General features: G+C 36.2%; 1 pseudogene; it reads left to right on the forward strand.

Moving 5' to 3' along the window:
• Positions 766-1,505, forward strand: LOC18785001 (annotated as a pseudogene).

Genomic DNA, 12,237 nt, shown 5'->3' on the forward strand with positions numbered 1-12,237 from the left:
ATATATTTTCATATTTTCAAATACATGAACTAATAGGAAGCATTTTCTCATGTTCACTGTTCTTAAATGGAATTATGTTTCTTTTTAATAGATTTATTGTTGGTTTTGTAAGGAATTGCAAACATGTTTGAGTTGAAATTAGTCCCACATTGGAAAACTAGCGTTCCTTGGAGGTCTTAGTAAGACTTACTCTTGGAAATAGAATAGTTTGGATTGGGTTATGCAAGTGGCCCAATTGGGCTCTGTAGTTTAAATAAATTCTAAGTTAATTAATTAATTGTTTGAATTATTTTTAAAATTCAAATATCAAATAATGTTTTTGTCTTATTGAGTTTGTACATGTATTAGCCACTCTATTTAAACACAAGCCCTAGGTTTGCACAATCACATCAAATTCACAAAGAACATTCATATCATCATTCTTGTATAGCCTGAGAGATAAACACGCAAATTTGGCCAGAAATCAAAACCCTAGTGCTAGGACTTTGATTTAGATAGTTATACCCTGGTGGAGCAGATGCCTGCAGAACTACAAGTACTAAGTAAGGGTGAAATTATGTTTCAAGGACATTGCAATTCTACAAGCCTCTATCTGCAAGAACAGTCAGTTTTAAATTTATTTCAAGAACATTGCAATTCTACAAGCCTCTATCTGCAACAACAGTCAGTTTTAAATTTACTTTCATGTTTAATTTTGTTATTCTATTTTTTGTTTAATTTAATTTTTAAAATAATACTAATTGTTGTTCCACCAACATTTACTCTATGGGTGAACACAATGAAGAGTCCACATTGTTAAATGGGGAAAACAATGGAAGAGGATGATTTGGAAGATGTTGTGTCTGAGCCAGAATCCGAACCAGAATATAGAGAGGAGGAAGATGTGAAATTGACTAAGCCTTCTAAGAATGTCTTTTACACGCAGGCTCTAGAGGGAGCAAGGAGGCCTTTGAGAAGCTTCAGTCTATGGGGCTTCCTTTTCTTAGGCTTGAAGACTACTATGCAAAAATGGTGAAGTTAGATTCTCACATGGAGAAAGTAAAGGGCCATCTTTTGATAGAGAAGAAGATTGAGGAAGCTGGGAGAGAAGGAAGGCTAGGGAGGCCAAGAAGTTGTTCAAGAAGATTCAGGCTTAGAATTTGAAAGAGAGAGCTAAGCAGAAAAAGGAAGACATGGAATCTGTGAAGAAGTGGAGGAAGCAGAGGTAGCAAAATGGGTTTCCTGGGGGTGACAAAGGTAGTGAGTTGGATTTGGCCTTTGAAGATGGGAAGCCATTTGAGAAGTCAAGCAATAAGAGGCCAGGTGTGTCTCGTGGTGATCGGTTCAGTGGAAAGGCAAGACAAGGCGGGAAGGTGACGAAACCGAAGAAGAGAGAAATCAAGGATTCCAAGTTTGGATTTGGAGGGAGGAAAGGTTCTAAGAAGCAAAATGTAGCTGAAACAACCAATGATTTGAGAGGCTTCAATAGAGACACTCTCTCAAGAAATAAGAAAAGGAAGAGGTGATAGGATACATGTAAACTTTTAGGTGTTTTGTGCTTTGCTCTAACATATTGATCTTGTAGTGTGAGTTATGCCAATGGTAGGGTGAAAAAGGGCTTTGACTTATAGACAAGTGATCTCATGTTCAAATCCCAATGGCACCTTGGTAGTGTGTGTGTATGTGTGAGAAACCCCTCTCCGCTTGTATTAAAAAAAAGGGAGATTCACTATTATACCCAATATAGGGGCCCAAATTATAAAAATACCCCATATGAAATGGACTTTAGAAACACACCCAAAGCTCATTTACAACATGACAAAAAAGCTTTTAACTTCTTATAAATTACAAAATTGCCATCAATTTCTTAAAATAAGTCCAACTCCAAAATCTCATAAAAATACCCAAAACGCTCAATAGGGCATCAAAGTAATTTAATAATCAATATTAAATTCAATAAGACCAGCTGTCATTTTTTGAGTTTTTTTTGGGTTTGTTTATAGAAATTCAATTGTGTAGGGTTTATTTATAATATTAGTACTAAGAATGGGTATATCACTAAATATCTCTATAAAAAAAATTGTTATTGCTGCCAAGCCCTCATGAATTATACCGAGTTATGTTCATCTTCCTGCTGATTAAGAACAAGTGAGTCTAGCAGATGAAAGGCCAATTAGGTGTTTTATGTTCACAAGCCCATTTCATGACAGACCAATTGCATTGTAAATCCACATGAGGGTGCATGGAGGAAGATAAAATTCACTACAAACCTTTGCACAAGTTACTGTTTTGTGAGTTTACCATTTGTATCTTTCTCGTTACAGGATGTTACTTTCCTTTTTTTTGTTGGCAAAAATAAGGAAATTCATTAAGAAACAACAAGAGTTGTTACAAGAACTGCAGAAGACATAATTCCCTAAACATGAAGGGTTCCACCCAGATCTAAGAGTACACTTCAAACCACAAAAGGCAGAAACAATGAGCAAAAGAAAACCACAATAACATCAGCCTGTTAGAAGTCATAATCAGGAAAAACAAAAATGAGCAAAGCATCTAAGAGTTTGGGTGATGTGCGCCAAAACAGAGCCCAGAACGACCAAATGCCTCCAACTCGAGAAGGATAGTAAATGGACTAGGATGGAGACACAGATCTTGGCCCAAAGGCCACTTGAAAAACCCTAGATCAAACTAAGGAGAAACTAAAATCTTGCCAAAATACAAGGAGAAGCAAAACCCAGCCCAAAGTCAAGTGGGAAAACTCTCCACAACATATCGGGGAAATGAGCGGGGGCAGAAGAGGCCCAAGAATCAAAGGTTCTTTATTTTTTTCTGATAGGATTCGAGAAATCCCGGATCCAAAAGGGCAAGGGTGAAAGTTCTAGGTTTTTCTGGAGAAAAAGAGAGTTTTTGGAAGGCTATATTTTTTGTTGTTGGAAGAGATACTTGATAAAATATAATATTTTGGATAAAAGTCATTAACTTTTTGGATACCGCCAAACTTTTAAATACTTTTTAAAAGTCACAATTGAATATCACTAGACTTTTATAAACTCTTTAAAAATCTCAATTGAATACCTGTAGACTTTTAAACTCTATAAAAGTCATTAAAAGTTTGAATTGGATACACATCTAATCTTCTAAAGAACCTAGCAAGCTAACTTAACATGAACTTTTAGCCAATGAGGTCTAGCGTAGTGAAAAAAAGGCCTTGACTTGTAAACTATTGGTCTCATGTTCGAATCCTCATGACACCTTAATTGTGTCTGTGTGTGATAAATCTCATCCCTTTGTTATTAGAAGAGGAACTTATCTATGCCGGAGATACTACCAGGGGTAGAGGTATTCTAGAGTCTGAGGTGGCCCAGCAACTCCCCCAAAAATATTTGTTCTCAATACAATAAAGGTTGGGCTTTAGTTCATACATTTAACAATGCAAACCATATAACCATTCTAATGGCCCCATTGCAATTCATAATAACTTCATTTATAATTATATTAAAATGTTTGTGGAACCATTACACAACTAACATAAAGAAAAAGGAAAGTATTAATCCTCTAATAATCAAACCGATGAGCCAAGGGAATAGAAAATAAATAGTTTAAAGGGAAATGAGATTTTATCAAAAGACTTTTCCTTTTTGATACATGAAATTGAGTACAAAGTTCTAAAAAATGTCCATTTTTCCTTATATATATTATTGATGTATGACTGATTTTCTCTTTCTATACTTGTATTACGGTTCGTCCCACACATCAATTCTGGCTTTGCCATTAAATACTACTGTGGCGCTATTCCAAGTCAATCACTCATTGACATGTATTTTAACTTTCCGACATGGTAATGCGTGATAAGTTTGGGATACCACAACGATGACATTCCCATTACATGTAAGTTCTTCCTGTAATTTAAACTATCTCTTGTAGTTTAAATAAATAAATAAATAAGCTTTTACGTTATATAACCATGCAAGTTGAAGTCCAAAGTTAGCACCAATGAGTTCATTTCTCTTTGAAATACAGAAACCTTTTGTGGTTTGTTTCATTTGATCTTGTCAGTTCACCTTTAAAAATTTCTAATGATTGCCGGTTGCCCCAGGATCTATGCGACGTACTTATTTCATGGATGGATCGTCTCCATATTTCATCCCACTATAATATCATGGGAAGTATGTGTTGAACAATTAATCTCAACATATATTTTTATAAAGAAATTAAGATCCAGTTTCTTTTTTTCTATATTAAGAACCAAATTGATGAGCCCGACGACATGGTAAGCTGGTGAGGGCCAAAGATACATATTTCCTATTATAAACCAATTTATTCATATCCTGGTTTCTCATCCTTGACTACGACTAGCGTTTCTTTCCTCTTTTCTATTTGTTATTTGGGTGCCGTATTCAATACTAAATTATTTTGAACTCTTTCTTTGAGAGGAAGTTTAATTATTTCATACAAACAAACATTCCTTTTTTGTTAGGACAATTGCTCCATTTGGAAAAAACCAGCAAACAAAAAAAAGGTTACCAAAAGCTTCATTACCCTACCTTCCATATATGCACTCCATGGCTCATTATAAAACCCAGGCCATAACCTTAATTATTTTCATTCTCAACCTTAGATTCTCTTTGACCCCAAAAGAAAAGAAAATAAAAAACCTTATCTTATGGCTGGCTCTATGAAGAAAACCTTCTACTACAATTTTTTTCCCACCAAGGCCGAAGAACAGGAGGAAGCGAAAAAGGGCGGTAGCAGCAGCGGAGAGAAACAAATCAGCCGAGTTCTGATAGAGATGCATGACTTTCCGGACAATCAGCCGCCACTGCTACTAAAGCATACCGATCCACGGGGCATCATAAAGGCTGTTTCTGTAAGCGAAATCCAGATGGGGATTCTTTTCTTTTCATTCAGTGAGACGTTTGAGCACATCCTTCGACATTGGAACCTGGACGAAGTTAGCTTGGTCCTAAGTTGCTACAACAAGTTCCATGTTTTGGTGAAGGATGTAACTGATCATGATGAAACTGAGTACAGAAGTGACAGAATATTTTTCCAGAGGCTGCAAAACGATGAGTTCTATATTCTTGGGTGTTTGGATGTGATAAGAAATAGGTATCTCAGTGCTGGTGACGAAATTGGGTTGGCTTGGGAAAGGGATAGAAACGGAAAGGGAATGTTTCTGTTCAAATTGTTGAGCAGAGGCAAGAGGGCGCGCGCAAACATCATGTTTTAGATTATTAAGAGTGTGAGTTTGTTTTTAAACTCCTAATAAAGCATGGTGGATTTGGATTTTTATATGTAGTTTTCATGATTGTTTTGAGTTTGATGGATATGGAACTTTAGTAAGTGATGTTTCTGTTCTATGCGAATGTCTTGTTTTGTATTTCAGTAATGATTGATTTCTCTTTTCAAGTGTGTTTTTTTGCTAGCTAGCAAATATCAATTCTAATAACCGGAATTCTATGTATAATCTATAATTTTGAATATAAGGAGCAAATCTTTGACACTCAAATCATAATTCGACCTTTTTTTTTTTTTATACAAAAGATATTGGAGGTGTGGAAAATCGAACACAAATTTTTTGTACAATGATAACTGCTTTAGCCACTTGAAATATAAGTCCTTATCCTTTTTTCTTTTTTGGGTCTGATAACCCCTTTTCATAATTGTTTTTTCTTTGTTATAGAAAACTATGTAAATAAAGGAATTGCGTTGGATATAATTCCATACGGCATTGTCAATACATTTTGAGACTGGAGTATGAGCAGTTAATGGAAAGCGCAAATAGCGGTCGCTAAACGAGTATACTATTAATGAAATTTACTTTTTAGTTTCTTTCATATAAGGCAAAAGCTAACGACCATTGACTAGGTTAGGTAAGTGCGAAAAAAAAAAAATCGAATATTGGTTTGGTACGGTAGTTAAAATAGCATGTTGGATTAGGGCTGAGCACAATCCAGTTCGGTTTGATTTTCATGTACAATGTCTAGGGGGATTGAACCAAACCTAGACCTATACAATTTCGGTTTGATTTGCGCCCAATTTTCAGTTTTAAATAGGAAAAGGTGAATAAGAGAGAATGAGAACATGAGAGAAATAGGAAGAAAGGAGAAAGGAGAAGAGATAGGGAAAGAAAGAGGTAGAGAAGAGAGAAAGATGGAGGAGCAACAAGAAGAATGGCTATGGTTCATCGAAAAGAAAAAGAAGCAAGTCCAGAGTTATCATTTAGGTGGGTAATAAGACTAAGGCATTGAGTATTAATGAAACTAAAATATCTTGATAGTTCTTGGGATTACTAATGTTTTTGGATTATAATTGGACTTACTAATAAATTTGGATATAAATAATTAAGTTAAATTAACATAACTAGTCTGATTCGGTTCAGATCGGCTTTTCCAAGACAAAAACTAGAACATGAACCTAAACGGTTCAATTCGGTTTTGAGACAAAGTTGACTTTCACTACTACAAAAAAGCAAAAAGACGACGGTAAATCACCGTCGTGTATTTGGTTTTTCAATGGTCGTGGAATCCACCGTCATCTTTTCCCTCATAAACCACGACGCTAAATAACCGTCGTTGTTAAACAATACAACGTCATCAAAAAATACAAAACGACGTCTTTGTACTGCAAAAGATCTAAAAAAAGCAATCGATGATGATAATAGACGACCAATTCTCTAAAAAGACCGTCGTTAAAAAGGGAAAATATGACACATATTAAGAGAACAAGGCCGCAAGATAGACATACAACGACGACAATAAAAATACGCCGACGTTAAATATAATTTTCACGACAATAAAAAATATGACGTCTTTAAATACATTAGAAGACGACGTTATTGATACCTACTACGTCGCACATATAAACACAACCGTCGTACAATTAATTTTCCACTTCGATTTTTTGATAAAAGATGACGTGGAAATAGTTGTCAGTGTCATTATTTACGACGTATGTGTTTCTATAGTAGACGTTGAAAAACTAAACAACGTCAGTTACAAATATATGAGAGTCGTATTAAAAAATTTATACGTCCTATTTTCAGAAACAAACAACGACCATAAATATTAGACGTTGTTAAATACAACAACGTCGGAAAACAATAAAAACAGACGTGTTTAGTCTGCTAAAGTTCTACAACGTCTCTTATTTACAAAAAACCGTCGTGAAATAAATTTTCCACTTCGATTTTATCTAAAAAAGATGACGTGGAAATAGTTGTCAGTGTCATTATTTACGACGTATACATTTATATAGTCGACGTTGTATTTATATGTATTCATTACTCACGACGCACTTAATAATATAGACGACGTTGAACGTCTAAACAACGTCGGTTCCAAATAAATGAGAGCCGTATTACAGAACATATAGACGGCGTAGATTATGATGGGAGCCGTATTACAAATAACGTCGTTTAATTGTTATTAGACGGCGGTTATAATGAATTTCCGTCGGAATTAATTTCGTTCCTCTTCGTTTATAAAAGAACTTGCGACGTGGAAAATGTATGATGACGTCGTATTTTTTAACGTTCAGATTACATATCTCGTTTTTTAGACGTCGGTATTATGGGATTGGAGTCGTGTTATTTTGAATTACATGGCGGTTCTTTATCCTTCACCGACGTGATATCCTGAATAATTGCTTCACAATAGCGTCGTGGTTCTTCATTGTTACGTTGCTTTAAGACGTCGGTAAATATGCTGAATAACTGATTCACAATAACGTCGTGTTTTATTTGAACGTAGAAAGTGAAGAAATCACATTACAATATATTACAAAATTAATGTCATACACTGCCAATTACATAAGCATCATTCAATCCATATATCTTCACACCCATCTCGAATATTTTGACCGCCTAACTCACCTACCAGTTCATCAAATGTGTCAACATTTGGCATCCCTCTAGTAAATGGCTCACACTCAATTATCACATCACCTAATACTTCATCACCAATAACATCATTATATTCTCTACTAGGCATTGATAACACTACCGACCAACCACGATGCATCGGGTCGTCAACAAAAAATATTTGTTTGACTTGAGAAGCCAAAACAAATTGGTCATTCCTATGTCCAATTTTACTCAAATCTACAAGGGTAAATCCAAGTTCGTCGACTACAAGACCAGAACTATCTATCCAATCACACCTAAAGACTGGGATTGTAAACTTTTGGTAGTCAAGGTCCCAAATTTCTTGAATGACACCATAGAAACCCATATTTGAGAGAATTGGGTTTTTATCCTTGGCACTAGCAACTTGCATGGTATGTGCAAGTAAATAAACTCCACTATTTTGAGTTGTCCGCACATCATCTTGTGCCTTGATATTGAATTTAATACCTTTAATAAGATAGCTCCTATATAATGGCACTGACATGTTTGGACCAGCTGCTAGCCACCTTAAATTTTCTGATACGCCATGATTGTCTTCCTCAACTTCACTTTGAACCTGCAAATTAATCATATCTTAATTCATCCTAACATATAAATAAGAAGAAAATTAAAAGAGAAATACGTTATTCAACAACATATACCTTGAAGCGTAGCCATTGAATGAAAGTGCTATTGTGCTTATCCTGCAGCCACTTTGTTCTCTTTCTAAATTTTGGATAAGCAGTCTTGATGTGGATCATATGTTGCCTACATGACACGAAAAATTCAAGCATTACGGTCCCAAATATATAAGATAAACATAAGAAATAATTTTAAATGGAAACTTAAAGAATAAAACTCATACGTACTCGATATAAGGTAGGACTTCCTCCGTATTCTCCAAGACATATAGATGTGCTTGATTCAACAGGTCCTGATCAACTACGCTCACTGTGCAACCTGATAATGGCTTTGAAACTCCCATCTTTTGGCTTGAAGGCACTCCAACTGTACTAACATCAGATAAATGCTGAGTACAAAACTCTACCGCTTCTTCAGCTATATACCGCTCAGCAATGCAACCTTCGGGACGAGTACGATTCTGAACATACCCCTTCAGCACTTTCATATATCTTTCAAACGGATACATCCACCTAAAATATACTGGCCCACATAGACGAACTTCTCTGACAAGATGTACTACTAGATGAACCATGATATCAAAGAATGAAGGGGGAAAGTACTTCTCAAGCAAACACAGAGTAACTACTACATCTTCTTCCAACTTATCTAGCTTGGAAACATCAACAGTCTTTGCACATATAGCATTGAAGAAGAAGCACAAACGAGTTATTGCATACCTTGCAGGCTTCTCCAAAACAGAACGAATTGCCACAGGGAGCAATTGTTGCATTAAGGTATGACAATCATGTGATTTAAGGCCAAGAAGTCTTGAATCTTGTACAGATACAAGATTTTTAATATTTGAAGAATAACCTTCAGGGACCTTCATACCATAGAAAGAATTGCAAACCTCTCTCTTCTCTGCTCTTGACAAATTCCAAGGCCCAGGAGGCAAACGAGTACGTCTTTCTCCATACTCGGGTTGCAAATCAGTTTTGACCCCCATGTTCAATAAATCTAATCGAGCAGCAATCCCATCTTTATTTTTTTCAGGGATCTCCAGCAATGTACCAATGATACTATCGCAAACATTCTTCTCAATGTGCATAACATCTAGGGCATGCCTCACAGGAAGGTATTTCCAATACTCGAGATCAAAGAATATTGATTTCTTCTTCCAACAAACTCTGTCACCATTTTCAACCATATGCAGCACTTCTTCTCCGGTTAATGGCTCTGGAGGTATGCCATATTCAGGTTTCCCATTAAAAGCTGCACGTTGCCTCCTATATGGATGATTGATTGGTAACCATTTTCTATGCCCAATGTAACAAATTTTGTGGCCATTTTTCAACCTGTGACTAGGTGTATCATCGCCGCATATTGGACAAGCTTTATATCCTTTAACAACACAACCAGATAAGTTTCCATAGGCGGGGAAATCATTAATTGTCCACATTAATGCAGCTCTGAGTGTAAAGTATTCTCCATTATGTGCATCATACACTCCTCTAATCCCAACCCACAAGGATTTTAAATCATCAATCAAAGGCTCCAAGTAGACGTCTATATCATTTCCGGGTTGTTTAGGACCGGAAATCAATAAGGTTAACATCATGAACTTTCGTTTCATGCACAGCCATGGAGGGAGATTATATGTAACTAAGATAACCGGCCAACAACTATATCTGCTACTTAGAGAACTGTGGGGATTGAATCCATCAGATGAAAGAGCCAATCTCAAGTTTCTCGGCTCATTACCAAACTCAGGCCATTTATCATCAAGAAGTTTCCAAGACGGGGAATCTGCCGGATGAGACATCTGACCGTCAATTGATTTTCTAGCAACATGCCACCAAGTCAAACTCTTAGCTGTCTCATGTGATTGAAACATCCTTTTAAACCTTGGAATTGGGGGAAAATACCACACCACCTTCGCTGGCACACCCTCTTTCAAGATTGCATCTTTGCCTTCCTTCCACCTTGAGATACCACAAGTAGGACAATTAGTTGAATCCTCATACTCCTTCCTATACAAGATGCAATCATTGGGGCATGCGTGCATTTTCTCATAACTCAGCCCCAATGCACACAAAGTCTTTTTAGCCTCATACATGGAGGTTGGTATTGTATTTCCTTCTGGAAGCAAATCGCCTTGAAGTATCAATAATTCTGTAAAACAGACATCACTCATCCCATGTTTTGCCTTCAAATTATACAACTTCACTAATGCCGATAACTTCGTGTACTTTCTACAACCAGGGTACACTGGTTGATCTCCATCCCCAATCACATTGGCAAACTCATACGGATCCGAACCAAAATCACCAAAATCATTATCATCCATATCAATTTCTTCAGACACAAAACTGTACCTACTATGGCCATCATCTTCTTCAACATTTCTGCTAGCATTAGTAGTTGCTTCCCAAGGTTCTCCGTGAAATGTCCAATTCTTATAGCTTTGGTCAATTCCATTAAAGTATAAGTGATCCCTTATAATTCCAACCCCAAACAACTTCAAATTAACACATTTAACACATGGACAACGGATATGTGTTGTAGTTAGAAGATTTTCTACAGCAAAGTTCAAAAATGCTTCCACCCCAAACTCATATGCCTTCGATCTTCTATCCGAGTGCATCCATGACTTATCCATCTCCGACACTATAACCTATTATCTATAATAAAGTGAAAATACAGGCAATGACCATCACTATAGCAGATTATACAATGATCTAATCGCAAGTAATAAACAACAGAGACGACGGGTTTTAATCAAAAACAGACGTATTTGGCATATATAGACGACGGATTTTCAACAGACGTCGTCTATTATACGTAATACAAACGACGGTTTATGAAAAAACCGTCGTGTATAAGTAATACAACGACGGTAGTTTAAAAACACCGTCGTGTAATCGTCGTCGTACGCCTTAAAATTCGTCGTGTCTCAGTTTATTTTCAAGAACACAAAACCCATTAAGAACACAACATATATATGAAACCAAGCAAGAAACCAACATATACATGAAACCAAGCATGAAAACAATAAATCCATTCCCAATTCAACATAACATAGGGTGATTAAAAGATACGACAAAATTAAATCCATTCCCAATTCAACATAACAGATAATGTAATCCATGAACCCATTAAACAGAAAATCCATGAACCCATACCTATAAGCATTGGTGCACTTTGCACCTTCTCCAGAGCGGAAAATGACAAGATCAAATAAAGGTGTCCTTTTGCTGGAAATCATTTGGAAGTTGGTGATGTGTCTTTTTGTGTTGATTTCCAGCAAAAGTACACCTTTATTTGATCTTGTCATGAACCCATTAAACAGAAAATCCATGAACCCATACCTATAAGCACATTATTAACAGATCGCAAAGCATATACCTAAAACCCTTTAACAAAACAACCTAATATCATTCAATGAATTTACAAGGGGAAGATAGGGTTTGTACTTACAGGTTGGACGAGCTCACAGATTCGACGAGCCTGGAGAGTGCAACTTTTAATTAGAGCAGAAGTGAGAGAGCGAAATGTTATGTCGCGTGAAATCTGAAATTTTAGGTTTCAGGGATCAAAGTATAAGACTAAGAGCCAAATCTAAAAAAATTTAGGTCGCGCGAAAATTTTTAGAGCGCGCGCGTTATAAAACGTCGAAAGAAAAACCAAGGCGAAAGTTCTACAAGTACCGACGTAAATTTAATATCCACGACGGAAACTCATTTTCGGAT

Source organism: Prunus persica, chromosome G2 (assembly GCF_000346465.2).
Source record: "Prunus persica cultivar Lovell chromosome G2, Prunus_persica_NCBIv2, whole genome shotgun sequence".
NCBI lineage: Eukaryota > Viridiplantae > Streptophyta > Magnoliopsida > Rosales > Rosaceae > Prunus > Prunus persica.